Here is an 8820-nt window from a genome sequence, read left to right as displayed (position 1 = left end):
CCCCTCCAACAATGATTGGAAAGTTCCAAACTTGGAGGGCGTGTTCATCTGATAAGTTTTGGGTTAAGAAACCAGTTACCAGAAAGAAGAAAAGAAAAAAAAAGAGGAGAAAAAGAAAGATAGAGAAAACAAACATTTGGATTATAGATCTCTGGGGAATCATTTGGATTATCGGGAAAAACTCTTGAGAGCTGGCTGCCCCAAGACTCTGCACATCACTTGACCCTTGGGTAATGTATATTTTGTTTTATGTAGTATTGATCTAAATTAATTGGCTTGATACTTAGCCAGATACCCGCTCATTTGCGGACGTGTAACGTTAGTTGTTACATCAGTATTTTCTCTGATTTCAGTTGCGATGCATATAACTGAAACAAGGGGATAATATTGGAGAAACTCTTTGTTGGGAATCTTTGTATTCCATAGTTTGATATCAAGCCAATAATTTATACGTTTTGTTGCAATACTACCATTATCTGAAAGATTGGTCATCATTTTTGGGCGGAGCAAGGGCTCGTATCTGTCATCTTCTTGATTGAGTTTTCCGCATAATCCATTGATTGTATATCTCTCACAGATTTAAAGCTGTATTGCATAATATTCTTGTGTTGGTTGAGTAGTGTTTTGGTGGTATCATATAGTGGTGAATTCTGGGTACTGCATATCATTGTATATTATTGAAATTTATGTTGATTCATTTTCGTTTGTATTTCTAACCTATTGTATAATAAACCATTTATATTTTTGCATAGACGCTTGTACCCTGTTTTACTGATTGCACAAAATAATCAGGTTCTTGATTGAACTCTTTGAGATGTTTATGTCCATCTAACGAGTCAATATAGTTTGAATAATTTTTCTTTTGACCCAATAATTATTTTTTTTATATTTATATAAAGCATTTGCTTTATATACCCGACAATGCGCCCACGCCGCCTGCTTCATTCATAAAGTGGGCGGCGCAGGCACGTGACGTATGACTCACACTGCCAGCGCCCATCCTCCCAGCCTGCCTCCTCCCTCCTCTCGGCGAGCGCTTGTAGTTGTAAGTACCGGTAATACACAGCGCTCCTTATGCGATTTATTATCACTTCCTGCAGGGGCCGCCTGCAGGAAGTGATAATAAAAGGTGAAGGCTGGCGGTTAATTTGCATATTATAAGTCTTTATTTTAAGAGAACGGCGGCAGCAGCAGGCAGGGAGTTATAAAACACAGTGTTATGTACTGCTGACATTGGCCCATCGCTATATCAGTCAGCTACATAACATAACGTTTTTTCTGATTATTGACAGATTCAGAAACCTGTTTTTTGGTTACTTATAATGCAAAAAATTTACTTTTATCATATGCAAATTACCTGTCTACCAGCGAGTAGGATGGTTACTTGCTGGTAGCAGCCGCATCCTCCTGTCATATAGACGCCCCCTCCTCATGTTGATTGACAGGGCAGCGAACGCGCTTGTTCTCTGGCTCGCCCTGTCTGCATTGAAAATCTGGCGCCTGCGCCGTACCTGTCTTCAGTCGGCGCAGGCACACTGAGAGGAGGACGCTCGCTCGGCCGCTCCATCTCAATGCGCCTGCGCCGATGACGTCACATCTACACCCGGCGCCTGCGCCAACTGAATACAGGTACGGCGCAGGCGCCAGATTTTCAATGCAGACAGGGCGAGCCAGAGAACAAGCGCGCTCGCTGCCCTGTCAATCAACATGAGGAGGGGGCGTCTATATGACAGGAGGATGCGGCTGCTACCAGCAAGTAACCGCCCTGCTCGCTGGTAGACAGGTAATTTACATATGATAAAAGTATGTTTTTAGGAGAATCTACTGAACCAAAATGATATATAACATTATGTATTGATAAATCGCAGTTAAGGATTATAAGTAGCCCAAAAAAATTATAAAAGACTTTAGTGGGGTGACACTGTTACATTACTCTTCAAATGTTTTATATTTATACCTTTTTAGAAAAAACACTGCTGCACTGTCTGCAGGCAGGGCACAGTGGGCACTGGGCTGGGCACTACTTGGGCGCTGGAGCTGGACTGGAGAGGAGAAGAATGATTTCAATTCTCCCTCCCTGCCTCTCTCTCTGATGTCACTTCCTGTATGGACCTGACTTCCTTATCAGAGAGGAGGAGGGAGGGACTAGTCTGGGAGGAGCGAGGAGGAGCAAAGACTGGAGACCGGAGACTGAACACAGTGAGTGAGCAGCTGCGCTGCCTGGAATCATTCACTGTGTAGTGACTGTGTAGACTAGAGGAGGGAGGGAGGGAGGGGAGGGACTCGGGGAGGCTTGGGAGGAGCGCTGGCTGCGCTCAGCTGATCACCCGGCCCGGCTGCCGCAGTGAGTGACAGCAGCTAAGCTTAGGTCGGACAAACACTGTCTGCTACGCGGGCCGCATGACGAGGTCTGGCGGGCCGGATTCGGCCCGCGGGCCTTGTGTTTGACACCCGTGCTCTACACCAACATTGTTCATTGTTAACAGATCAGGCGCAGACATCTCAGCAGAGCAGTCCTCACTCCTCAACATGCTCAATCCTTCTCTGGAGAGCGACAGGATGGCGCCAACAATTGCAGACAGATCCTCCCATTGCACTGGGAGGCCGCCCCCCAGGCACTCCAGTATGGGGGAGGCGGAGTCCATTTCAGCAGACATGCAGATGTCCAGACAGGGCGGTGGCGCCGACATATAGCCTTCCCGCACTTTTCAGCAGAAGGCGCCAATTTTTACCGCCAATTTAGTATGAAGATGACGCAGCAAACAATTCCAATCAAGCTAAGCGGCCATCTTTGTGCAAAATAGCTGTCTATTCACTGACAGCAAGCGGTGGCTTGAATAAGCAGAAAATTGTCCATACAATGCAATCTTCACACCGCAATTATCACAGTTCACTTTGGCCCAGCAATTTTCAATAAAGCAATTAGGGCTTGTCACTTTAAGGCAATAAACAGCACATAGTTTTTGTATCCGCAATGGCGCAGGAATGTTCGTATCCTGTTCGTGACGCCAATTTATGCAACACGCCAGACCTGCAGGGTATAGCGAAGTGAGGTCACGGTTATGGGCAATCGAGGGTTGCTCACTGTATTGGAGAACCCTGGGCAGGCGCGTGGCAGTGAAGGAGAGGTAGACACGGTTCCTCTGGGGCACACTCTGTATGTAGGGACCAGGCCTGATGGTGGATGAGGTGCCCTGGATGTTGCAGGTATTTTGAGTGCCTGGGGCAAGGTCCCTTTAAGGATCGTGATGCCAGTGCCTGTAACGGTGGCACACCGCTGTATAGTTGGAATAAGTGAGGTACACAGGTGGTATAGTGAACCAAACGTTGCTTTACTTAACAGTCCAACTTTGTACATACAGATGGTAACACAGTCTCTTAGATCACAGCTTTACAAGCAGGCTTATTTCACAAGATGGCAGGTATTGGTTATGTAACGGTCAGCAGAGGAAGAGACCGTAGAGCAGGACTCAAGTACAGTGCAGCAGACAAGGAGGCTGAAGTAGAAACCGGCTTTATTAAAAGAGAACTCTAACTGCCGGAGAAGCAGATTTACAATATGAACAGCTTGAGAATTTACAATAAAGATAATGGAAATTTGCATAAAGAACACAAATGAATCACAAACACAAGTACAGACAATAGCAGGCTACTCTCTTCTAGGTAGTCCTATCTGTCCCCGCTACCCGGGGTGCACCTCTACGGTGCACTAAACTAAATCCTATTCCACTATGTCCTAGCTCAGGTTAGCATCAGTGCACTCACAGTTCGGTGTCCGGCACATGCAGGCAGATACAGTCTGGGTCCCGATCTGGTTGCTTGCTTGCTTGCTTGCTTCAGCGTGGCTCAGCTCTGGCCTCTCTTTGTAGTCTCTGTAACTCTGGTTAGAGATAATCAGCAGCTCTGGACGTGTAATCAGGCAGGGCCTGGAATTCACTCACAGTTCCTCTGGTAAGTGCCTCACACTACAGCAGACTCTCTTCTACACCAGGACACATCAGCTCAGTCAGAGAGCAAACACACTCTAATTTCCCAGATACTGTGTCACAGCAGGTTGGCAGGGAGGAATCACTCTAATCTTCCCTGTGGATCTCCCTCTCAGTGCACAGCGTCCTTCTTCCTGTGTACTCAGACACCTTCAGCCCCGGCTCTCTGCTCTGCCCGGGAAAAACACTTAACTCCTTGTCCTCTGGAAACAACTCCTCTCACTGTCCTACTCAGCCACAGTGGCCTCTGGTGGCTGGAGGGAAACATGACAGTCTGCTATAGATATATATGTGTTGGAAATGTTGCTGGATGATCAGGGCTGCCTCTTACATGCCTCCCCACTTAAAGGTGGCCGTCCTCGGCCTTGCTATATAGTCCATAGAAATAATGGTTAATGTAACTTTTTATACAGCAGTACAACATTGTCCACAGTACATACAGGTGGACCAAATGAACTCATCAGCAGCGTACCTGTTTGGTGGAACCCCTGCAGTAAGCCTACTGGATCTCCGGAGGTCCTGGCTATCTGTTACGATCTGACTCTCTCCACTAGGAACTGCCAGTCTGGATTCATCCACCACAATAGGAGGTTCGGGTGTGTCCGAGGGCCCCTCTCCATTACGGGCTGGCAATGGTTCTGTGACAGTGCCTTCATCACCTGTAACCTGGGAGGCTTCTTCAGTGTTGGGAGCAGTCCACCAGTCTTCACCATAATCTCCATCAGAGATAACAAGTTCTGAGTATGGGGCAGGAGGAGGTGTCCTCTGAACAGGTGCGGGATCTTTGGACCGGCATGGCCGTAACATATTCCTATGTAGAGTCCGTGAAGCAAATTCCTCATTCTCAACCTGCACTTCGTAGACCGAACCATTAGGGTACACTCTCTTGATCACTTTATACGGCTTTACTTCCCAACGCTCACTCAACTTGCCTCTGGTACGTTTCTCTCGTACCAGTACCCGATCCCCAGGCTGCAATGGAACCTCCTGAACTGGAGGACGGTCTGTATGAGCTCTCTCCTGTAACCGCTGACCTGCCAACCGGCGAATGGTCTGGAGACGCCGACGGTGTTCTTTCACCCATGAGGTGGTTGATCGCTCTATTAGGTCTTCTGGCTGTTCTAGGTTTAATTCCACGATCTCTCGACCAGCCCTACCGAACAGTAACATGTATAGGGTGTAACCGGTGGTGGTGTGGACACGATTATTGTAAGCCCAGACTAATTCTGGCAGGTAGTCAGGCCAGTGTGCCCTCTTGTCTTCCTCTAGCGTCCTCAGCATTTGCAGCAATGTGCGGTTAAAGCGCTCACAGGCTCCGTTTCCTTGGGGATGATAAGGAGTTGTCCTGGATTTTTCAATGCCGTACAGTCGATGTAGCTCTTCCATCACTTTTCCTTGAAAGCACGCCCCTTGATCTGAATGGATCCGCTTTGGACACCCATAGACCCGAATGAAGTCTTGACAAATGGCTCGTGCGGCGGACTCGGCCGTCTGGTCCCGAGTTGGGGTGACTACTGCAAACTTGGAGAAGTGGTCGATCATGACCAGGCAATACTGTGGACCTCTTGACGATTGTCCCACAAGAAGATAGTCTATCATCAACACTTCCAGCGGTTCTGTGGTCTGGATGGACTGTAGGGGTGCTCTCTGTTCTGTACTCTTCGTGAGTTCACACACTCGACACTGTCGGCAAACTTCTTCAACTGTGGCCTCCAGTCGCGGACAATACACATAACGCTGCAACCACTGGTATGTCTTGACTGGCCCGAAGTGAGCTCCAAACTCATGAGCCTCTTTGGCTATCTCCCGTGCCATTCTTCTGGGTATCACTACCTGCCACCTCGCCTCTAGGTCGGCAGGCTGTTGCCACTTGCGGAACAAAACAGCTCCATGCACTTCCAGTCTGTCCCATTGATGTAGAACGGACTTCATCTCGGCATCCAGATCAGTCCTTTCTTCTTTGTTGGGTTTCCTGCACTGGGTTACCCAGCTTTTCATTTGCTGCAGTCCAATGTCTTCATCTTGCAATCTGCCCCATTCTTCATTAGTTCTCCCCAATGCTTTGGGTAGCTTACGGGCCTCCCCACTTGTCTGGGCCGCGACTGTTGGGGGAGCGAACTTGCGGAAGTCAGGAGTTTCATCTTCTTCCTTTTGTTCATCCATATCCCCTACTGGAGTTTCAAAAGTAACCCTCGAGAGACCATCAGCATTAGTGTTCTCTGTAGCGGAGCGGTAGCGAATTGAGAAGTCATACTTTGCGAGGCGAGCCGCCCAGCGTTGCTCCAGGGCTCCCAACTTGGCAGTACCCAGATGGGCCAGGGGATTGTTATCCGTCTGTACGAAGATCTTAGCTCCTGTCAGATATCCTGCAAATTTCTCCGTCATAGCCCACACCAGGGCAAGGAGTTCCAGCCAGAATGAACTGTAGTTATGGGGGTTTCGCTCCGTATCTCGCAAGGATCTACTGGCATAAGCGATCACCCTCTCATGTCCATCTTGTACCTGCGACAGGACTGCCCCAAGTCCGTAGAGGCTGCCATCAGTAGCTAAGATGAATGGTTTATCAAAATCGGCATAAGCCAAGATGGGGGCCGATGTCAGGGCTTCTTTCAGGGCCTGGAAGGCCTCTTCCTGCTTCTGTCCCCAGGGGATACTTTGGCCCTTGGGTTGCCCAGCCGTTCCTCTCAACAACTCATTCAGAGGGCCCGCTATTTTTGCGTAGTCTTTGATGAACCGCCGGTAGTACCCAGTCAGTCCCAGGAAGGCCTTCAACTCACGCAGTGTTCTCGGCACTAGCCATTGTCGTATTGCAGCCACTTTGCCCAGGTACTCGATCTCCCTCTTGAAGAGATGACACTTCTTTGGCTTTACCTTCAGGCCATGGGATCGCAGTCGCTCGAGTACCTGCCCTAGCCGATTCAAGTGTTCTTGAAAAGTAGCAGAGTATACGATGATATCGTCTAGGTATATCAGAGTGGCTTCAAAATTCAGGTCTCCCAGGCATCTCTCCATCAGCCGCTGGAAGGTTCCAGGGGCATTAGTCAGTCCGAATGGCATCCTGTTGAATTCAAATAACCCCATGGGGAGTATGAATGCTGTCTTTGCCTTGTCCTGCTCAGCCACTGGTACTTGCCAGTACCCACTTGCTAGATCCAGGGTGGAGAAGTATTTGGCTCGTCCTAGAGCCGTCAGAGACTCCTCGATGCGTGGCAGAGGATATGAGTCTCGCGCAGTGCAAGCATTCAACCGCCGGTAATCCACACAAAATCGAATAGTGCCGTCCTTCTTCTTGACAAGCACCACTGGGGCTGCCCAAGGGCTCTGGCTTCCCCGCACCACTCCGGAATCTATCATCTGTTTCAATAGCGTCTTCACTTCCTGGTACAACTTGGGCGGAATCTGTCGATATCTCTCCCGAATTGGTGGAGTGTCCCCCGTCGGTATATCATGTGTGATAGCATTCGTGCAGCCAAAGTCATCGGCGTGGCGTGCAAACGCAGCCTGATTCTCCCACAGCATGGTTTCAACTGCTCGCTGTTGGTCTAAACTGAGAGCCTTAACATCTATCTCCATTTGATCCAAGATGGTTCCCCCATTCCATTCTGGGGTCGGCGCCTCTTCTGCACTGGCAGTAACTGCCAGGGTCCAACCAGCATCCCCTACCGGAGCTAGAGTCACTTCTCTCTGACTCAGGATTTCTCCCTGATGTAGGTACACACGAGCCAGTTCCACCCCTGGCGTCAAGGGAACTTCTAGATATCCCACATTCACAGCTCTTATGGGTACTCGTCCATTCTGGACCACTCCCAGTGTCCGGGCCACCAGAACGTCCTGACCCAGCTCTCCTAGGCCTGTTGGTTCAACGAACACCTCCATGCCTTCAAGATTACGGAAAGTTCCCACGGGTAACGTCAGCACGGTCTCCCGACCAGGGGGAAGGGTGAAGGTAGCCTTTCCTGGCGCTCGGATCGTTCCCACCGCCTGGTGTGCTGGTACACTTTTCTGTGTTCCACAAAAACGGATTAGCCGTTGAAATGCTTTCTGGGTAGGTTTGTGCGGGGTGGCTTGTTTCCAGTAACCCGGCCCCCGTTTGGTGAACATGATCTGATCCAATTCTCGCAGGATATTCATGCCCATTATCACCGGCACATCTTCCTTGAACGTTTCGGGGACCAACAAGATACCTTTCCGCCCCACTTCCTGTCCACATAGCCGTACATTCATCCACACGACCCCTGTGACAGGAATCTGTTGTTGGTTAGCCGCTGTAACCCGGACCAGTGTCTCTCGTTCTGGCTTGGCCAGCGCTTGAAAGTAACGGTAGAAGAATGACTCGGGCATAGTTGTCACCTGAGACCCAGTATCCACTAAGCAGTCGACAGGAACACCTTCGAACTCAGCTCGTATAGTGGGGCACCCTGCGACCAGGTGTTCGGAGCTTTGCTGGGTAACTTGGCTCTCCACCTCCCCTGCAGTACGCCCCACTACTGCAGGGGTCGGTAGTTTAACGGCGGCTCTTGGCGTCCAGCTGGATTATTCCGACACTCTCTGGCGAAATGTCCTAGATCTCCACACCGCCAACACTGTGCCCCTTGACGGCCCACTTTTTGCCTGCGAGTGGGAGGTGCCCTCAGAGCTTGGCTGGATGGCCCCACTGAAGGGTAATGAGGGGCTTGATGGTATGGTAAACTAGCATAAGGGCATTCGGGTGTAGGAACCCACGGAGTCGCCTGATAGGTTTGTTGTCGGGCTGGATAGGCAGCCTCAGTAGTATGGCGCGACTCTATCCGTTTCTCCAGGTGTGTCAACTTTTCGTGCATGGCACTCAGGGAGC

Source organism: Bufo gargarizans, chromosome 4, assembly GCF_014858855.1.
Source record: "Bufo gargarizans isolate SCDJY-AF-19 chromosome 4, ASM1485885v1, whole genome shotgun sequence".
Lineage (NCBI taxonomy): Eukaryota > Metazoa > Chordata > Amphibia > Anura > Bufonidae > Bufo > Bufo gargarizans.
This window is presented reverse-complemented; position numbering follows the sequence as displayed.